Consider the following 20,991-nt stretch of genomic DNA (forward strand, 5'->3'; position numbering starts at 1 on the left):
TACTGAGCTATGACTTGAAATTCCATGATTCGCGTTCCGTTAGCGACAAAGAAAAATCATGTTCCGCAGTTTTAGGGTATGGGTGCATTATAAGTGATATAAAAATGTTACTATTCGATTTGAAACGTCGGCCGGGCATGGCCAAGTGTGTTAAGACGTGCGACTCGTAATCTGAGGGTCGCGGGTTCGTATCCCTGTCGCGCCAAACATGCTCGCCCTTTCAGCCGTGGGGGTGTTATAATGTAACGTTCAATCCCACTATTTGTTGGTAAAAAAAAAAAGCCCAAGAGTTGGCGGTGGGTGGTGATGACTAGCTGCCTTCCCTCTAGTCTTACACTGCTAAATTAGGGACGGCTAGCACAGATAGCCCTTGAATAGCTTTGTGCGAAATTCAAAAACAAACATGCCCGAAACGTCGTATAGACAATAGTATATATATTATCTGTAGTTAATTTCTTGGTGGTTTGACCTATAACATTTTTCTTTTTTTTCTTACAACAACAACTACGTGTAATTTCCTACGCAATTTTTTACCTGCCCCCCTTCTAGTGTATCATTCGAAAATTAGTAACAGTTTTGTTTTTTGAATTTCGTCCAAAGCTACTCGAGGGCTATCTGCTTTAGCCATCCCTAATTTAGCAGTGTAAGATTAAAGGGAAGGCAGCTAGTCATCATCACCCACCGCCAACTGTTTGGATACTCTTTTACCAACGAATAGTGGGATTGACTGTAACATGATAACGCCCCCAAGGCTGAAAGGGCGAGCATATTTGGTGGGATGGCGATTCGAACCCGCGACCCTCAGATTACGAATCGAACGCCTTAACCCACCTGACCATGCCGGGGCCTAGTAACGGTCATCGATAGCTCTCGAACAACTTTGTGCAAAATTTAATAAACAAACATTTTTGGTAGCAACATTCTCAAGATAATTTTTATTTTAATGACAGTAACCTTCTCTTTGTTCCAGGAAAATAATTTTTCTAGAGACAGCACAACTTTTTGTTTCCAAGTCAGTTTTCAATCTAACGATAGCGTGTTTTTTGTTCAAGTCTGTAATGTACTACTTACCTTGTAATCCATTATTACTCGGTAAATTGTTATTATCATTACAAAGCAAGTGTTTTCCTGCAATAATGAAACATAAAGGAAAAACAACAATGCATTTCTAGTTGTAATTATCCACAATTTTGTTAAACAGTTGATATGCAACAATGGTTTGTTTGTTTCGTTTAATTTCGCGCAAAGCAATTCGAGGGTTGTCTACGCTAAGCATTTCTAATTTTGAAGAAATAGACGAAAAGGAAAGCAGTTAGTCAATATCACCCATCGTCAGTTCTTTGGTTATTCTTTACGAACAAGTAATGTAATCGACTGTTACTTAATAACGTCCCACGGTTAAAAGGGCGTCTATGTTCGTACCAATAACAATTACAAATAAAAGGAATTACAAAACAAAACATATTTTCGTGAAAATATTTTATTTTTTGTAATTATTACTTTACATTTTTATTTCTTTCATTTCAGATGTCAACAATATATGTTTAATTAAAATCGCAAGAGCATTGTGTGTGTATATTACTTTAAGGAAACACATGTTTCTTCGTGCAGTATTATAGGTCACGAAACCTCGACTCAAAAGTTTTTTTTCGGGTTGGTGTTTTTTAAAATAACACACATAACTGCTTTATGTCATTGATAAATAGTAGTGATACAGGTAATGAACACGACCCGGACATGTTTCGAAGATTTGGTAGAATAAAGATACTTCCATTATTTTTCTATTTTAAATCTCCTAGTCTTGTTTTTAAGGGAATTTACCAGAAGAACAGTAGGCCCATTATATTCACCTGAGCTCAGTCACGGTTCAGTAGAGTGATATTTTTTTCCAATTTTTTTTATTATACATAATCACTCTAATATCGAGTAATTACACTTTATATTACGAATTGTATTCGGATTTCTAATACAGCTTTTAGCGGTTTTACGAGTTTAAACTTAACAAGGACTAATGACCTATAAATCGTGAATCGTATTTATTTCTAGTGTCATGGAAATATTCTTCCGTGTGATTAAAGTCTCTGTGAAAAAAAAAAATGACCCTTTTTCATATATAAGCGTTGCCTGTATTTCATATTTGCTTTCAGAAAATAAAATTACTTATTCAATATTTGGATAAACTTAAATTGTAACTTATTACACATCTCTACCATTAAGTTTTTACAGCCTCTGCATAGAATTACAATTATTGTTGAATAGTAATTTTTATCTACTCAATCATTTGCTTTTTAATTTGAACAACGTTAAGTTCAACAGTCGCTAAAACCATGTTACTAAGAGGAATACGGTTTGATTTAGGTTAGTTCTTAACTCCACGCACATAGATACCCTTAACCAGCAATTACTTTTATCCGCTTCTCCATGATCACTGCCTCCTGGTGAGTGAAAAATAACTTATAATTATCACAAAATGACCCCGCAAAATAATAAATTCATACCACTGTGGTAGCAGAAGATGTTTAAATTGGTCGTCTTTTTATGTTGTAGGTGAAGAGTTAGGCTTAACAGTTGTTTATTGCTTCCCTTGGGCATATACAAATTATTAGTGATAACTCTTTCCCTATGCTGAATAAAAATCAAGCTTATCGTCTACTTCAAAGAGAAGCCTAAGTTATTATGCAGCAGGTTGTTAATGAACCCAACCCAAACTGAAAACTCCATAAAATACCTAAATCATACAACCTAATGAGGTTACAATAACCCCAGTAAAGTTTATTTCTGATAGTTATGCAAGGAAGAGCGATTTCAGGTCCGTCCACCACCCCTTCTTCATGTTTCTCTCCTTTTCCAACAGTGTGTCATATTTGTTGGAAAGCAGTTAATTTTTATCTTTGGTAAAAAAAAAATTGTGTGGGTGGTGTAAAAATGAGAATGGACACTAAGATAAGATAGGTATAGCGATACGTAATATAATTTTATTTTGTTTATATTATAGTAAATATAAATTTGCGAAGCATGCCAAATTACTTTTTACATTATTGAGCTAGAAGTAACAAGTATCACAAAGTATGTTTAAAAGAAATGTTTGTTAAAGTAAAAAGATAACGTATAGAGTATATTCAACTAAAACGAAATAAATTTGTGTCTCTCGTCGAGACAGCAACACATTTAGTTTGTTTGTTATGGTCTGTTTTGAATTAGGGCCCCACATGGCCAAGCGTGTTAAGGCGTTCGACTCCTACTCCAAGGGTCGCGGGTTCGAATCCCGTTCGCACCAAACATGCTCGCCCTCCCAGCCGGGGGGGGCGTTATAATATCACGATCAATCCGACTATTCGTTGGTAAAATAGTAGCCCAAGAGTTGGCGGTGGATGGTGATGACTAGTTGCCTTCCCTCTAGTCTTACACTGCTAAATTAGGGAAAAAAACACAAACAAACTGTTTTGAATTTCGCGCAAAGCTACATGGGGACTATCTGCGCTAGCTGTCACTAATTTAGCAGTGTACAACTAGAGTGAAGGCAGCTAGTCATCACTACTCACCGCTAATTCTTGCTGTACACTTTTACCAACGAACAGTGGGATCGACCGTCACATTATAACGCCCCCATGGCTGAAAGGACGAGTATTTTTGGTGTGACGCGGGATTCGAACCCGCAACCCTAAGATTACGAGTCGAATGCCTTAACCACCTGGCCATGCCAAAACTACGCGACACGTTTAAGGACTTAAAATGTTAAAACTCGAGCTCCATTCCCCGTGGTAGACTCAGCAGATACCCCAATATGGTCCTACTTTAAAACAAAGAAAAAAAAGTTTTGTATTGTCTGTTATTTAAGAGCAAAGCCTCATTGTACTATCTAATGTGTCTACCGCGAGGAATTGAACCCCGAATTTTAGCGTTTTAAGTCTGTAGACATGCCGCTGTCACACCAGGTGTCAATAGTTTTGTAAGCAAAATTTTTCAAACTTTCAACTATATATTTAATAAAATAACTTCCGAAATTTGAGATGGATTAATTCAATAGTCAATGTCTCTCGCTAGTACAGCGGTAAGTCTACGGATTTACAACGCTAAAATCAGGGTTTGATTCCTCTCGTTGGACTCAGCAGATAGCCCGATGTGGCTTTGCTATAAGAAAAACACACACAATAGTCAATAAGGATTTACATCACCAAAACATTAAAAAAGTTTTTTATTTTTGAATAATTTTGTATTGCATTATCAAATCAGTCGCATGAAAATACATCAAGATCCACGTAAAGGTTTAGTAGTGTACTAAATAGCCTAAAGGCTATAAACCGCATCATGATACGTACAAAGGTTTAGTAGTGTACTTTAGGCTATAAACCGCATCATGATACGTGCAAAGGCTTAGTAGTGTACTTTTACCTATTATACATCTCAGTTAAGTTGTCGATTGAAGCAGAAAAATAAAAAGCAAACAAGTAATTATTCTTTCGTATGAGGCTAAAATAAATATAAACCTGGAGAATTTATTTCAAGCAGATGTGTTAAAACACACATAAATTTCGTAAAATTCAAAACATGCGTAAGATTTGTACCAGAACATAATGACAAAATTCAGTTCAGTTAAAAAACTAGGTTTCAATTAAAGACAAATTATAGTGGTATTACAGTGAACTCTTCTTGCTAATTACAGTTTTTATTTTTTACATATCAAGATATTTTATTATAATAATAAAACGCTTCCTGCTTCCACCGTAGTGTTTGAATTTCGCGCAAAACTACACGAGGGCTATCTGCGCTAGCAGTCCTAATTTAGCAGTGTATGAATAGAGGAAAGGCAGTTAGTCATCAACAACCACCGCCAATTCTTGAGCTACTCTTTTACAAATAAATAGTGAGATTGACCGTCACATTATTACGCCCTTACGGCTAAAAGGGCGAGCATGTTAAATGCGATAGGGATTCGAACCCGAAACCCTTAGATTACGAGCCGAGTGCCTTAACTACCTGGTCATTCCAGGCCTCACTGCAGTGTAAACTAAGAAATTATAATTAACGAACTTGCAGAACAACCAATTCTTCGTCGCATTACTTTTATATTGAATCTTTTAACATATATATATTTTTTGAACAATTATCCTTATCATCTCGTGCATTGATTTGATTGGAAAACCGATACAGAGATTAACTTTAAACATTCCATATATTATGAATATACGTTTGTGAAAGTTGTTAGCAAATATACCCTCTCCCATCCTATGGTTTATTGGTTAGCGTACTCAGAATGCGAATCTAGTGTTCATAACTAGTGATTCTTTACTGGAGAAATGCGCTTCGCATTTTGGAGCCATCGCTGAATCATAAGATTGACAGTTAAGTCTTATTACTCACTAGAGTAGCCCCAGAGCTGGCAGTGAATGTTATTAACTGGTTGTATTTCCAAAAGCCAATCGGCTCAAAAATAGATTATTTACGTAGTTTTGCGTGAAAATTTTAAACCAAATCACTTCTTAGCGTGGATAACATTGCAGTTAAAAGCTAGTAATTGAGTTAAAGGACACTGTACTCTGATAAAAACCTGCTTGAAAACTTAACCATAACACTTTCTAACTAAATCGTATTATAGTAAAAAAAACTGTTCAAATACTTTTCACGTTCAAATATGCTATAGACAGTCCATCTGTAAAGTGCATTCTGATTCGTCATTGTTTAATGTCGAAAGAACTTGTATATTTCAGGTGTATGTTCGGGTGTGTGTACATGTATTCAATACCTATTGTTGCCTACATGCAAATATTTTCATAACTCCCTAAGACTTATCTTTTTTTTAAATTTACTTTCTTACGCATTTTCTTCATGAAGGTATATAATAGAAGGTCGGGAAGTAAAATTCTATTTCACTTGACAATTATGATCAATAACGTATTTTTTATAATTAGAAACGTCGTCTTATGAAGCGACAAAAAATATCACTCTCTGCTTATGTTTCCATATTTGGTATTAGTAGGTGGAGAAAGTGACGCAACAAAGGCGCCAAGTGTTATTATACACAGAATTGTGTAATGGAATGTTTGGTTTCCAGTCAATCCCGTCATGGAGAAAATTCACGTGCTTGATACCGAGCACCATAATTTGTTTTCAAATTCCACATTAATATGCAGGACTGTACGATTAGTGGCTTTGAAATGTAAAAAAATTCAGAGGCAAAGAGCTTTGTAATGTTATGGCTCCAACGAAATGACTTCTTAGAAACCAAATATTTGATAAATAGCCTATCCGAAATGAATAAACCAGTTTGGTCCCATTTCAGTCGTGAGAATTAGAATCATTAATTTAGGAAACTGTGGGCGTGACGACCTATCATCACTGAACAAGTGGTCCAGGTGATTGACACCTCGAAATCTATGAAAGCACTAAAGAAGTAAGAAGAAAAGAAATTGTTATCAGTTTTTTTAAAGATATTTAGTTGTTAAACTCAACAAAAGACAAAGCACCTTCGTATCTGGAACGTGGTTCGTTGTTAGTGATGGAAAATAAGCCTGTATCAGAATTTTAATATTTCTGCTAGGGGTTTTCAGTAGTATTTAGTCCTATCAACCTAAGTTTCAATAAACAGTTACTAAATTCGTTTTATGCCAAGTGCGTGCTTATTTATGGAAAACGCATTAAATCTTCATACGTATCAATAATATAAAGATATTAATATCTAGCTATCAAGCTATGATTATTGCTTATTTTTATAGTACCCACAAATAAGTACACAAATATTATTTAAAGAAAGGCTGTAATAAATCACGTGTAACCAGCCTAGGCCTTATTAATCACATAAACCCAAATCGCGATGCTTCTAAGAATCACCATAAGTAAGTAATACGAAGAAGGGGTCTGAAACATCTTCTCGTTTGATAGAGGAAGCATTTTTTTCAACGCTCTACGATTTAATATTTTTTTATTTTTACCATCTCACTTGCATTATTCAATTTTTGACAATATAAGAGTCAGAGTGTTTTTTTTTTAAATATCGTTTTATGTAAATAAACACAATATAACAAATACGGTTTTATAGAAAATGATTCAGGCTTAGCCAGATAACTAGAGTGTCGGCTAGCGTATCGAAGGATCAGTGGTTCGAGACGTTGTTTTTCTGTATACTTTCCGCACTCTCAGCCGTAGACGCGTTGCAAAAGTAACAGTATATCTCTATTCAGTTCAAAGAACCCAACAAACCCTTGAGGCAGTGCGTGTTACAAGCTGGCTTTCTACCATCCGTTCAAAATTAAGGACAGTTATATCTAAATTCTAGATGCCTCTGACCTGGTCTTTCAGCCCACGAGCATTAAAAAGTGCCGTTCATACTGAAAATTTCATTTCTACAAAATAGTATAGCGCGCTAATGCATTCGTTTCTTGATTGATTTTATGATTGAAATAAGTATTTTTATTCATTATATTAAACTTCACAGTTGTAAATCTGTTAAAACTTAAATCAAGGTAAAAGGTTTGGAAATAATTAATATTGATGCCCTTTCGTGTTGGAGAAACATTATAATTTAACGTAAAATACTCGTACACTACTTTCACTCATAATATATTACTGTAGTTAGTTTCATTCACCCAAAACTCATTACTCGAAAAAATTACGTAATATGACAAACAACGTCTGATTTATATTTTCTAAATGACATTTGAGAGGTGGTTTAACTTTTCGAAAATCGATATGGATATCCGGAAATATTTAGCAACTCTTCACAAAAACAAAAAGGTTTGCTTTCCTCATTTTCAGGTGAATATTTCCCTGTGTTTTTTTCTTTTGGTTTAAGAGCAATTATAAGCGATAAGCTATCTTCGCTTTATCCACCTTGGGGAATCGAGTCCCAAATTTTAGCGATGTAAGTGTAAACAACAGAAGCCATTGTCTCTATCGTATCATCAGTATCGAGATTAGGGACTTCGTAAATCGATACACAGAGAAAAAAAAAAGTGACAAATGGTAAATATATTGCGTGAGCTTCGCCATGTTACACATTTTGCACTAATTATTAGATCATCAAAGACTTCGAATGAAATTTGTCATGTTTCCTGGAAATAACCAACCTATTTTACAACTAAGATTAATGACTTGTAGTCCCAGGGAAAATAAATTTGTTTAAAAAAAAAAGCATTTCGTTGATGGTTCATTTTTTTTTATTTTATGGAAAACTGAAATCCCAAGATTTAATTTTAAAATTTACCGCTAATTGTCACATGATTAGCGACTATAAGGTCTTAGCTATGGATCAAATGTAATTCTATTAAACAATCACCCGATCAGTATACATAAAGATATAGTTTACTTAACACGTTAATTTGGCCGTTGTATAGGTAAATTGACTATTGAGACCAAGCCTTATAAATTAATTTTAATAATATATAAAAACCACATCGCATATTAATTCCAGTTATATGGAAAGTTTTTTTTATTTCTATAAGGCAAATCTTGTGATGTAATCATTGTTATTAAGATTCAAAAATTTATAATAGGTAAGAAAGACCTCGTTTTGCAGAAAGGAGACTTCTTCACCCACTGTATGGGAGAAGTATTTTAAACGCATTGTAGTTTTTTATCTAAGTTTTTTCCTAACATCACATAACATATGATGTTCAGGAAATACTTTATTCTGGTATTACAGCCTAAGTTACATTGCTAATTCATATGGGAGCCAGTATGTTCGAAGGTCTTTTTTTTTTTATGACTGAGATCAAAACATTTTGTTTATTTTGTATCAATAACATTTCATACACTCTTCCAGTTATAAATTTGGGCTACTTAATATAGCTACCTTACATCCTTAGAATGGTTAATTGCACATGAAAATCTGCGCTTTGGCAAAGAAAATCTAAAACACGTTTTTAGACTTTAGTGGTAAGCAGTGCACTTCAGGTTGATTGTACTATAATAGCTTTATCTATATACTTAAGGAATATCCTCAGAAATAACCAAACAGGAATTCTGTTTGTTTCTTTTTGGAATTTCGCGCAAAGCTACACGAGAAATATCTACGCTAACCGTGCCTAATTTAGCAGTATAAGACTAGCTAACCGTGCCTAATTTAGCAGTATAAGACTAGAAGAAAGGCAATCACCCACCGCCAACGCTTGGGCTACTCGTTTACCAACGAATAGTCGGATTGACCGACATTATAACGCTCCCACGGCTGAAAGGGCGAGTATGTTTGGTACGACGGGGATTCGAACCCGCAACCCTCAGATTACGAGGTGAACGCCTTAACCCTCCTGGCCATGCCGGGCCCAGAATTATGTCGTAACTGGTTAGATTAGCTATATATATAATGCAACGACAAATTTTCTGTCCTTATGTTAACAAATTTATAATTATTCTTATTGTATTCAGTCGTTAACCCTCCCAGTTCACTCAGTCATAAATCTTTGTATAATCCTATAGTTTCAACGTATGTATTATAATCGCGCGATAGAAGAAAAAAGATTATATACGTATTTTAATTAATATATTTACTACAGAGTATTTGTCTTATGAATATACTGTAATGTGTACTTCATGGTTCAAAGTTCTGTAATATCTTCATTTGCTTGTAGAAAAACACACGGTTACACTTTATTTTAAATGGACTTTACTGATGTTTAAATTGAAAAACTTCAATCTTTAGAAATGAAAATTAAAGACTATGTTTCTGGAAATACTGTTATTGTTTGAGAGGCCAGACTTATCCTATTCTATTATCTGGGAGACTAGACTATTCTTATTCTATTGTCTGAGAGACCAAACATTTCTTATTATATTGTTTAAGAGACAGACATTTCTTATTCTATTGTCTGGTTTCTCAGTCCAGATTTTTCTTATTCTATTTTCTGAGAGTCCAGACTTTTCTTATTCTATTGTCTGAGAAACCAGATATGTCTTATTATATTGTTTAAGACACAGACTTTTCTTATTCTATTATCTGAAAATCCAGGCTTTTCTTATTCTATTATCTGAAAATCCAGACTTTTCTTATTCTATTATCTGAGAATCCAGACTTTTCTTATTCTATTATTTGAGAATCCAGACTTTCCTTATTCTATTATCTGAGAATCCAGACTTTTCTTATTCTATTATTTGAGAATCCAGACTTTCCTTATTCTATTATTTGAGAATCCAGACTTTCCTTATTCTATTATCTGAGAGTTCAGACTCTTCTTATTCTGTTATCTGAGAATCCAGACTTTCTTTATTCTGTTACATTAATTAATTGTTTAAACCAATGTTTGAGAATTACAAATTTAAACTCGAAACTAGGGTCCCCAGGTGGGACAGCGGAAAGCTTCCAGACTTACACCGCTAAAATCTTGTGCTCTATTCTCCACAATGGATACAGCAGTTAGCCCAATGCTCTTTGTTCTAAAATCAAAGAAACTCAAAACCACGACACAGCTTCATTTTTGAAAGTGAAGCTGCTTGAAAAAGTTTAGTGAGAATTCTGGTAGACTGATATATTTTCTAATAAGTATGTTCCTCATTTTTAATATTTACTACCCTCGATCTCGCACATCTTTCATTCTCTTTTAATCATGATACTCTCTCTTTCGCTTTCACTTCTAATGGGAAAAGCGATTGGCTGTTTAAGAACGAAACTGACTGATGTATGAAATATGATTGGTCATATTAGTCGAAACTCAGAATTTAGAATAAGTCATTATTATCAGGTGTAAGCTGTTGCCTTTAGTAATCAATGTCTAGTTAACATTTAAAAAGCAACTGAAACGTTCAGTTTCTTATAAGCAAAACATTTGCTCTTTCGAAAGAAAGTTAAATTAGCGCGATCGTTTTATAATTGTTTTCAGAAAAAAAAAAAACCTGTCCCCAGTGGCACAGCGGGCATGTCTGCGAACTTATACTGCGAGAAACTGGGTTTTGATACCCGCAATGGGTAGAGCACAGGTAGCTCTTTGTTTGGCTTTGTGCTTAAGTACAAAACAAACAGAAAAAAAAAACACGGACAGACTTAGGTTCAGGCTTAGCTCATTGTTTGTCGTGTCCGGACTATACATCCAAATATTCACGATTCAATTTCTGTTGTCGCGCTCTGCATTTTCGGGTCACGACGGCCAAATTCCGCTCTTCTCATAAATAGGAGTAACCTAAGGGTAAGCCGTTATTACAGTTAAGTAACTGCCTCGTTTCTGGTCTTTCAATTCAAAATTAGGGGTAGCTATGTGTTTATAACTCTTTGTATAGTTTTGAGCGAAATTCTGAAGAAAAACAACAAAACATAAAAGATGGCAAAATATAAGTGGTTTTTGCTTCCACATAGCAAATATGTGGTAGAAATAAATGTAAGTATTTTACACATAAGTAAAAAAAAATTAACGTTTATTTTCTTTCAAATATTCTCGGAGGTAAAAATGCAAGACAACTCCATTGTTGGGCTCGGTTTCATAGATAAGATTATAAGATTCTTTTGTTTTATAGCACTGCTTCTTAACTAAAGGTGCAAGACAAGATTTTCCAAACTATAAGAGGCTTAGCATGCTCAACTAAGAAAAATGATTTAAAATGGCCACGACCATGACTGATATCATTTAGAGACAGATTTATATATTTCTTGTTTCTTAAATTCCCTGATACCAAAAAAAGAACAAACAAAACATTCCGTCTTTTATAACAATATAATAATTCAAAATAAAATCCATTTGTTGTCAAATATATAATAGTTTGTAGTTACACAAATCCATCAGGAATCTTAAAATTCTTTATATGGAACCACTACAAAGACGTCCCAACATGGCCAATTGGTTAAGACTCCTAATCTGAGGGTCGTGGTTTTGAATTCCCGTCGCACCAAACATGCTTGCCCTTTCAGCTTTGAGGGCGTTATAAAGTTACAGTCATTTCCACTATACGTTGGTAAAAGAGTAGCCCAAGAGGTAGCAGTGACTAGCTGCCTTCCCACTAGTCTTGCACTGATAAGTTAGGGACGGCTAGCGCAAATAGCCTTAGTGTAGCTTTGCGCGAAATTGAGAACAAACCAGTACAAAGGAAATCGGTACTTAAAGAGTTGAAACGGGAAGTGAATAAATCAAAGGTTTTAAGAAAGTATTTTTAAAAATATATGTTATTTGTAAAATTACATCACATTATTTACGTTAAGTATGTCAAAGTTCACGAAAAAATAACTATTGCTTACTCGAGCGGTATGTAATCTGCATAATAGTCAAACACTTGAGACGACTAGACTCCAATCTAACTTCTAAATCACAGAACTTTATAGAACAGATAGTTTAAATTAGTGTTTTACTTGAAATCAGTTAGTATATGTGCACTTGTTTATATGAAATAAAATTTCAGCATGATATAATTATTTAATTTGTTTTTACGAGGTTTTTAGTAAGATAACTGAAAGTGATGTACTGCAATTATTCATTGTTTATATATCAAAGGATAAATAGAACTAAAACTTGTCAAGCTTCCATTGTTTAGTCATCTGTTCTTCTTAATTATGCTGCTCAGGACAATGAACATCCAAGGTTGTGCAAGAACTTTTGAATACACATTTTCTTTAAAACATTTCGTATATGGGAACTTGATAATTTTTACTGCCAGAAACTGACCCCACCCCAAATAAACAATCTAGCACAAAGAAAAAAAAACATTCTATATTTATTATCGATATTCACTTAATTTTTACGTCTTGTCCTATGCGTTAGTTATTTGTTTTCGAAAGAGCCTCCCATATTAGTAACTTAGATATCAAACAAATTCATCCGCCAGAGGACACAGCCAAACGCGCACACACATAGGAGCACGTGTTATCAGCTTCTCTGATAACAAGTTTGTTATATTTATTTTTTAGAATTCATTATATGACGTGTTTACATACTAAAATTATTCCCCAAATAAGGGTTTACATGATAGTTGTTTAAACCTTAATAGAAATAACTGTAGACCTATTTCAATCGCTATTAAATTGGCGATCTCATTAGCGGTCTGATTTAATTTATTTATTTGTGTATTTAGAGATAAAGTACTGTAAGCCTAATTTAATATATACTAAATCATTAAATCTACCGCTAAATCAAAACGTCTTCTCAGTTTAAGTCATGAGAAACAAACTTAAGAAAGCGCATGACAGCAAGTTCGTTCATGTAAATGTAATATTTCTGTGTCATGATGACACAGTGGATAGTTTTAGATTAGAGTCTTCGGTAAGACATAAATAAATCACATTTTTAAGATATAAAAGAGAAAAAATAAAATTATTCGTTAAAATTGAGTAATGTGATTAGCCCTTTTATTATTTTCGTAAGACCGATATAGTTTGTTTGAGAACATTAGTGATTCATAAGACTTGTGCTATTATAGTGAAAATAAAGCCTCGAGTTTTATCTTCTTTCAAGCAGTTTATTGCTTTAAGCGGGTATTTTTATTCATAGTCGATTTACAGGCCTAATTTACACATGGCCCCGGTTCCTCTTTACAGTTAATCTGAAACTGGTCACAACATTTGCACTCGTGTTTTAGTTCCAACTATCGATTAAATTTTGATAAAAGGCATATAACATTTTCTTAGTTTAACTGCTATTGTTGTTATGTAGCAGTAATTAAAAAAAAATATTTTTTTTATATTTCAATAAGATAATTTAGTTATTTTTCCTATAATTTCAATAAAACTCACTTATTGTAGATTCTCAATTAAACAAACTTCTTGTGAAGTGCCAGTAAAATATTTCGTAAACTGTTGTTTAAACTCAATTCTCTTATACTGTCAATTACTCTTCGTAGACCAGCAGTTAAACTAGTTTCTCGTAAGCTGTAAGTTGAATGTACTTCTTGTACACTTACTATCAGTTAAGCTAAACTCTTGTCGAGAGTCAGTTAAACTAAATTCTTGTAAACTGTCAGTCAAAGTCACTCCTTGTAGACGTAAACTAACAGCTAAACTGACTTCTCGTAAACTGTCAGTCAAATGCATTTCTCGTAATTTGTTAGTTAAACTAACTTCTTGTAGACTGTCAGTTAAACTCACCTCATGAAGACCGTCATTAAATATCACATTTTGTAGACTTACAGCTAAAGCAGCATCTCATGAAGTGTCATTTGAATGTACTTCTCACAAATAATATAAAACACATTTGAACCAGGTTGTTAGTCAAAGTCATCTTTCAAAATTGTTTCATAGAACTATTTTTATTTCTTTTATTTAGGTTGTTAGTCAAACTCGCTTTTCGTAGAGAGCCGGTCTTGAGTCTTTCACACTGAAGAAAATTACAAATGGATTCAAAGGTGTAAAACTGTCCAATATATAAGACTTAAGCACATGCAAAGAAACAGTTACAATTATACACGTAATTGTACACACAGTAAGAAGTAGCAAGAAGTGCTGCCACCTGGTGCAAATCTTAAAACTGGATCATCTTAGAACTGCAGATTATTGTTATTACTAACGTTCCGAGACTCTTCCTTTTTGAGCTTTCAACATAGCTTTAACAGTATTCTTGCTTATGAAACAACCATACACTTTGTAAAATAGAAGGAACAAAGTTTCTAACAAAACAGCTTGTGTTAAAAATTAACACAATCATTATTTGTTCATGTGTTCAAAACAAAGAACTTTCAGGATTATCTCTATTTTAATTTAATTGTATAATTAAACCCATAACTATTCCCAAGTAATTACACTATACATGTATTTTGTTCAAGTTCCGGTGGATATTGTTTGTAAATGGGACAATTACATTCCAAGCTTGACAATAAGCAATCATTGTATTACCACATATTTCATTTATTTTATGCCTCTTTTTTTTCTTCTGTTTTTTTGTTCCGTGCGTCACTTTCTCGGGTAGGCATTTGAACCTCAGGTAAGCTTAATATGAGACTTCAAACGTAAGTTCAATGCCCTATGCATGTGAAAATTCAGGCTTTGAGATTCCCACACGTAAGAACACCTCAGATATAACATTGATACGTATTTATATTATCATTTTGTACAAACGAGAGAGAGGCAAACAGATTTTACACGATATGATCGTAAGTTGACTATTTCTATGTGTTTTTAACTCCTCACTCTCTTTAGATGATTCATTTATAAATTTTAGTGTTCAATACAATAAAATGTAGGGTTCAGTTCCTGAGGTGATTACAATACTATTATAATGTTTTAAATTAATATTTACGTGTATTCGAATTCTTTATGTTCGCGTCCTGTTTGCATTGTCCTCGGTTTGCTGTGAAGATTCACAGGCAAAATATTTTTGCGTTTTGTATAATTATTCATATAGCTGATTACGTCATGGTACAAAGATCAATCAGAATAACTGTTAGATATCGTGTTATTTTACTCTATCTTCTATTATTGTTAAGTCTTGTCTTGTGTCATTAATACATTTATGCAATGACTTGTGAGTTCCAGAACTCTTTGTCATAAAATGTTTGGAATTTCTCTCTTTTTAAAGAAGAAACTGCGGCACGTGGCCTTACAACAACTCAGAATGAGGTTATAAAAACATCGTCACATAATCATAATGAGTTGTTTTCCTAATTAATCGAAATGAGAAAGAGCTAAAAAAACAACACACGCTATAAACAATTCTTGAATGTTGTAATAGCTCGTGACATTCACAATCTAATCATTTTAGGTGGAATAACCTTAAGTATAATTTTAATAAATTACAGTACAGGGAGAGAGACAAAGAGAGAGGTAGATGTTTATTTTCTCAAAAGTTCTATTTTATTGCAACTGTTCATAGCTCACTGCATGAGCAGTTAATTTCTTTGTGATAAATCTTCAATTAGACCTTCACTATTCGCAGATATCCGCTGTATAATTGTATTGTAGAACTGAAGAATTGGTAGGTGAACGTATCTAGACACAGGCTTGTTGTACAGAGGACAATAGTTGTCAGAGAGGTGAAGTTTGCATACTTTTCATAATAAAAACCATTTTTTGAATATGTCTTTTTTATTTGTTTTTTTTTCGCGCAAAGCTGCACGAGGGCTATCTGCGCTAGCCGTCCCTAATTTAGGAGTGTAAAGGAAAGCATCTAGTCATACCCACCTCCAACTTTTGGGCTATTCTTTTACCAATGAATAATAGAATTGACCGTAACTTTATAATACCCTCGCGGCTGAAAGGGCGAGCATGTTTGGTGTGACAGGGATTCGAACCCGTGACCTTCAGATAACAAATCGAGCGCCCTAACCACTGGCCGTGTCGGATTCTGTTTGCCACTTTAGAAACTGCACAATTGTAAGTTTGAGGCATTGATTACAAAGTATTTCGTGACCCGGCATGGTCAGGTGGGTTAAGGCGTGCGACTCGGAATCTGAGGGTCGCGGTTTCGCATCCCTGTCAGATCAAACATGCTCGCCCTTTCAGCTGCGGTAGCATTATAATGTGACAGTCAATCCCACTATTCGTTGGTAAAAGAGTAGCCTAAGAGTTGGTGGCGGGTGGTGATAACTAGCTGCCTTCCCTCTAGTCGTACACTGCTAACTTAGGGACGGCTAGCACAGATAATCCTCGAGTAGCTTTGCACGAAATTCAAAAAAACAAACCAACAATGAACATCGCCAGCCAATCCCTGTATAAAAAAATAAATTATTATTATCTAAAATAAATTGCCTTTAATTTGTGTTTTGAAAGGTAACATCAGTGACATAAACTGACTTGGAAGTATTACGCTTACTAGAAAATGTCAGTGAACCTGTAATAGAAAAATATAAAAACTTGGAAATTTATCTTGCTGTTTCGGATAGAATGAGTGATTACATGTTCTAAGATAAAATTTGGCTATAGGAACGTACCACTGCCAGGGAAAATATGCCCAACAAATCTTTCTCTAAATATTACAGACTTACTTTATCCAACTGTATCTACTTGTCAAGATTTTTTTTTTGGCTCGTCCATTCACAGATCAGTTGGTCTGTCAGTTATCTTCAGCTATTTTTTTGTTGAAAAACGCATATGTTTGTTTATCTAATGTTGTTACGTTATTCATCATATTTGTACGATACAGTTGAGCGTGTTATTAAATTTGTGGAGTTTATTAAACTGGAAATAGTGCTATATAGATTAACTCACAACCATATTTATAAATACCACATGTGGTGAATAAATAACTGGTATTTAGTATTTTAGTTTAAGCTGTTACGTGAAAAATGTTTGAGTTATAATTAGCTATAATTAACTATTTGTAGTTGGTTTGGTTTGCTTTGAATTTCGCGCAAAGCCTCTAAACGAGGGTTATCTGCGCTAGCCGTCCCTAATTTAGCAGAATAAAACTAGAGGAAAGGCAGGTAGTCGTCACTACCCAGCGCCAACTCTTGGGCTACTCTTTTACCAACGAATAATGGGATTGACCATCACATTAAAACGCCCCCACAGCTGAAAGGGCGAGTATGTTTGGTGCGACAGGATTCGAACCCGCGGATTACGAGTCGAGTGCCTTAACCACCTGGCCAGGCCGAGCCCACTATTTTTGGTAAATTCCTTTGTTATATTTTTGATTTCAAAATTTTCTACAGAACGTTTTGTTATGGATTAATACATAATATATATAAATCATACAAAATGTAATTTGATGTACAGCGAAAAGCACTTAATAATTTGGCGTGCGTAATTAAAGAAAAACAAACAAAAAACACCTTTAGCTGACAGAGAAAACGATTTGGTTTTTATAGTTAAAAAAACCGTTTTCAACAAACAAACAAAAGATACGTATTTTGCAGAAGTAGAACTGAACACAATCTTTATTATTGAAACTCAAAGTAATGATAGCTTTTTGTAGCTATTGTTATGAATCTCTTACCAATTTATTACAAAGCATATTGAGTCACCTTGCACATCTGTCCCTCGATATATCGTAAGTAAGTTAACGGACTTAAAATGCTAAAATCCAGGTTTGTTTGTTTTTGTTCCCCTGTGGTAAACAGGGTACTGAAACAAAACAAATAAATGTCGCATCTCGATACATGAACATTATTAGAAAACATGTATAAGTAGTGTTTATCTTTATAATTTATCTCCTGCAAATAAACTCGAATTTCACTATAGTTCTTATGTTTTAGACAGCACTAACACTACAGTTTCTTACCACCTTGTTTGTCAAAGTATTATCTTTGGTCAAATACGAAGAAAACTGTAGTTACAAAATAAATATATCAGGAAGGGTAAAATGAAAAGAATAATTGAACTGTTTGTTATCCTGACGAAATGTAATTATAATTAAACAGTTAACATTGAGAACTTAAAAATAAATGAAATTATAATTCGTTCTAATTCCAGCCTATAGTAAAATAACAACGATTTATACAGTTATTCAAGAAATAACTTCGTTTATTTTCCTTCACCATGTCCAAATCGCTTAAAAAATAACAAAGTGTTCAATCTCTCTGATTAATAAAAAAGCAAAAACTCGTGAGAATAACTCAAGTCCGGGTTTGTACAGAGTAAGATCGATGACTGAATGAATGACGAAAGGACTTAACGTTGTCTTTTATTTTCGTTGTTGTTGTTTTTTAAGTTGACATTTTGAAAATTGTAATGGATGGTGGCTTTCCTCCAGCGATCTAATAAGAAATAGACTTAGAATATTGAAGAGAAACAGATTTTGCACATGATTTAACATCATCTCAAATAACACACCGTTGTCTCTGATCGCTTTTCAAGAGTATTTTCTTCAAATCTAAATTTAGTACAAAGTTGAAGTCATTGAGTAAATAGTACTTCACCTAATCTGAATTAACAGAGAAGACAAACCCTGATGATTCACCTTGTATAACAATATAACACAAACTAAAGTTTTGTGTTACGCGTGTGTTCGGATTTACACCCGGTTTAATTTCAAACACATAAGACACATAAAGTTGACAAAGACTTATTCTGTTGTCATACGTTTTTCTATAAAAATCATATGTTAAGATCGATATTAGTCATCATACTTGGTCATTAATTCATGCAAAAAGACCTTGTCAAACCATCTTTATGTAAAATTACAATATATCTGTTGAACGATATATTACATTTCAATATTATATATATATATATATACAATTAGTTAACGAATGATTTTGGTTACAGGCACTTGTAAGAACTAACGATAATATAGCTGAATCACTTTCATTTATTTTATCTTTATTACTTTATTTACCCTTGGTGGTTCCAGCGCTGGTATTTTTAACCGTTTATTTCATGTTGTTGTTTGTATGTTTTCTTGTTGTTGTTCTCAGTATAATAAATTACAGATACACATGCTTTACCTCCGATTTCCGTTTGACTATTGAGCCCTAGTTTCTATTTCTTTATAAGATTTTCCTTTAACAACACGACTAGATGTAATAAAGTTTCGGGTAATGACCAACACTTCTGTTTCCCCATCTCACCATTGAACGTCCCACAATGTCCATAGAATGCAACTGGTGATGGTGTTTCTATGGTGGTAATAAGAAATGCATATAAAAAAAATAACTTGATGTGAAAAAATAATAATTTAGTGGAAACAATCTTCCATTAAACGAAATTGGAAATGAAATTTTCTACCCGCATGGTATAATGTACATTAAAAGGTTAAACGGTAAGTGGTTACTAAGTTTGTGAAAATAAACTGAAGTACAAAGAAAGGTGAAAATGTGTAATGGAAATAGTGTAACATTGGATGAGGAGAACTGCAGAATATGAAAAGTTTGTTTGGAAGGTTTGCGCAAAGCTATACAGGGTTTATCTCTGCATAGTTGTATCTAGTTTTGTAATGATAGACTAGGGAGAAGGCAACAAATCAATTTCATCCACTACTGGCTCGTGAACTGCTTCTGTATCATCGAATAGTGATATTTGAATGCCAATCACTCTTACAAAGTGTGTAATCGATCCCAGATTGCAAAGCGCGTTTTTGTAGCGAACTCTGAACCTTCAAGTTTATAGTTTGGTCATGCTAAATACTAAATCATCTCTAGCTCTAAAGAGGAAAAACTACCTCTTTGAAGACAGTCGAAATAGTAATAAATTTAAACTTATATGTGAAAAATAGGAATCTGGTATCATATTAATACGAAAAACAAATATGTTTGTGGATTTTTTTTAATGCAGTCAAAAGAAATTATTAATATTTTGAAACAGTCTATAGATAGTTGAAAAGAAAATTATTTTCTAAAAGCAAACATAATTGGTGCATATTTTACAGAACGTTTTATTCTATTGTTGCTAAGCGTTTCTAGCTTAAGATCTTCTAATCTTAAGATCGCGGGTTCTAATCCCCGTCTCACCAAACATGCTTTCAAGCTCCCGAGTGACACAGTGGTAGGTCCGCGGACTTGTACTGCTAGAAACCGGGTTTCGATACTCGTTGTCGACAGAGCACAGGTAGTCCTTTGTGTAGCTTTGTACTTAAGAACGAACAGTTCCAGATATAAAAAACCAGAAAATTTTCAGTTTCTGGTGAAGTTAGCGTTAAAATATTAACTCAAAATAAATAACAAAATGCATATTATTAACAAATAAGAACTATAGCCAGATTAAATACTGAAGTAAAATACGAAACTGAAGACTTCAAACTTAGATATTTAAGCACGCATATGAAAAACAGTATGGGCAAAAATGGCTGAAAATATTTTTGAAACTACCAAAAATACTTTTTATTTAGAAAAGGCAAATGTATATAAAACAATAGTATAGTGAACAAAAAATAATCTCAGTTTGAACAGAAGTAAATAAATAATTATACATGTCTTAAGACATTAGTATTAAGCCTATTATATTGCAATACGACACATGCATGTTCAGCTTAAAAACAAGAATGTAGACGGAAACTCCAAAAAAATTCGTAAAAGTAAAAATAGTATTGGGAAAGCAAAGACAGAGGTGATTAGACGACATAAAAGCATGGTTGATTTTTGACGTTAGAAGTAGTTCCTTTCCGCAGAGATAGAGAGAAAATGGTAAGCCATAGCCGCCAACTTCTGGAACAGTGAAGACATCACTCGTTGATTGATTGACCCAACACCATCTTTCAGCAATATTACTTTTCAATACTT

General features: G+C 33.7%; 1 protein-coding gene across 7 annotated transcripts in view; it reads left to right on the forward strand.

Moving 5' to 3' along the window:
- Positions 1-20,991, forward strand: part of LOC143223041 (zinc finger protein castor homolog 1-like) — a 143,926-nt gene that overhangs the window by 86,759 nt on the left and 36,176 nt on the right. The gene's annotated exons all lie outside the window — the stretch shown is intronic.

This window comes from Tachypleus tridentatus, chromosome 8 (genome assembly GCF_004210375.1).
Source record: "Tachypleus tridentatus isolate NWPU-2018 chromosome 8, ASM421037v1, whole genome shotgun sequence".
In the NCBI taxonomy this organism is placed as follows: Eukaryota; Metazoa; Arthropoda; class Merostomata; order Xiphosura; family Limulidae; genus Tachypleus; species Tachypleus tridentatus.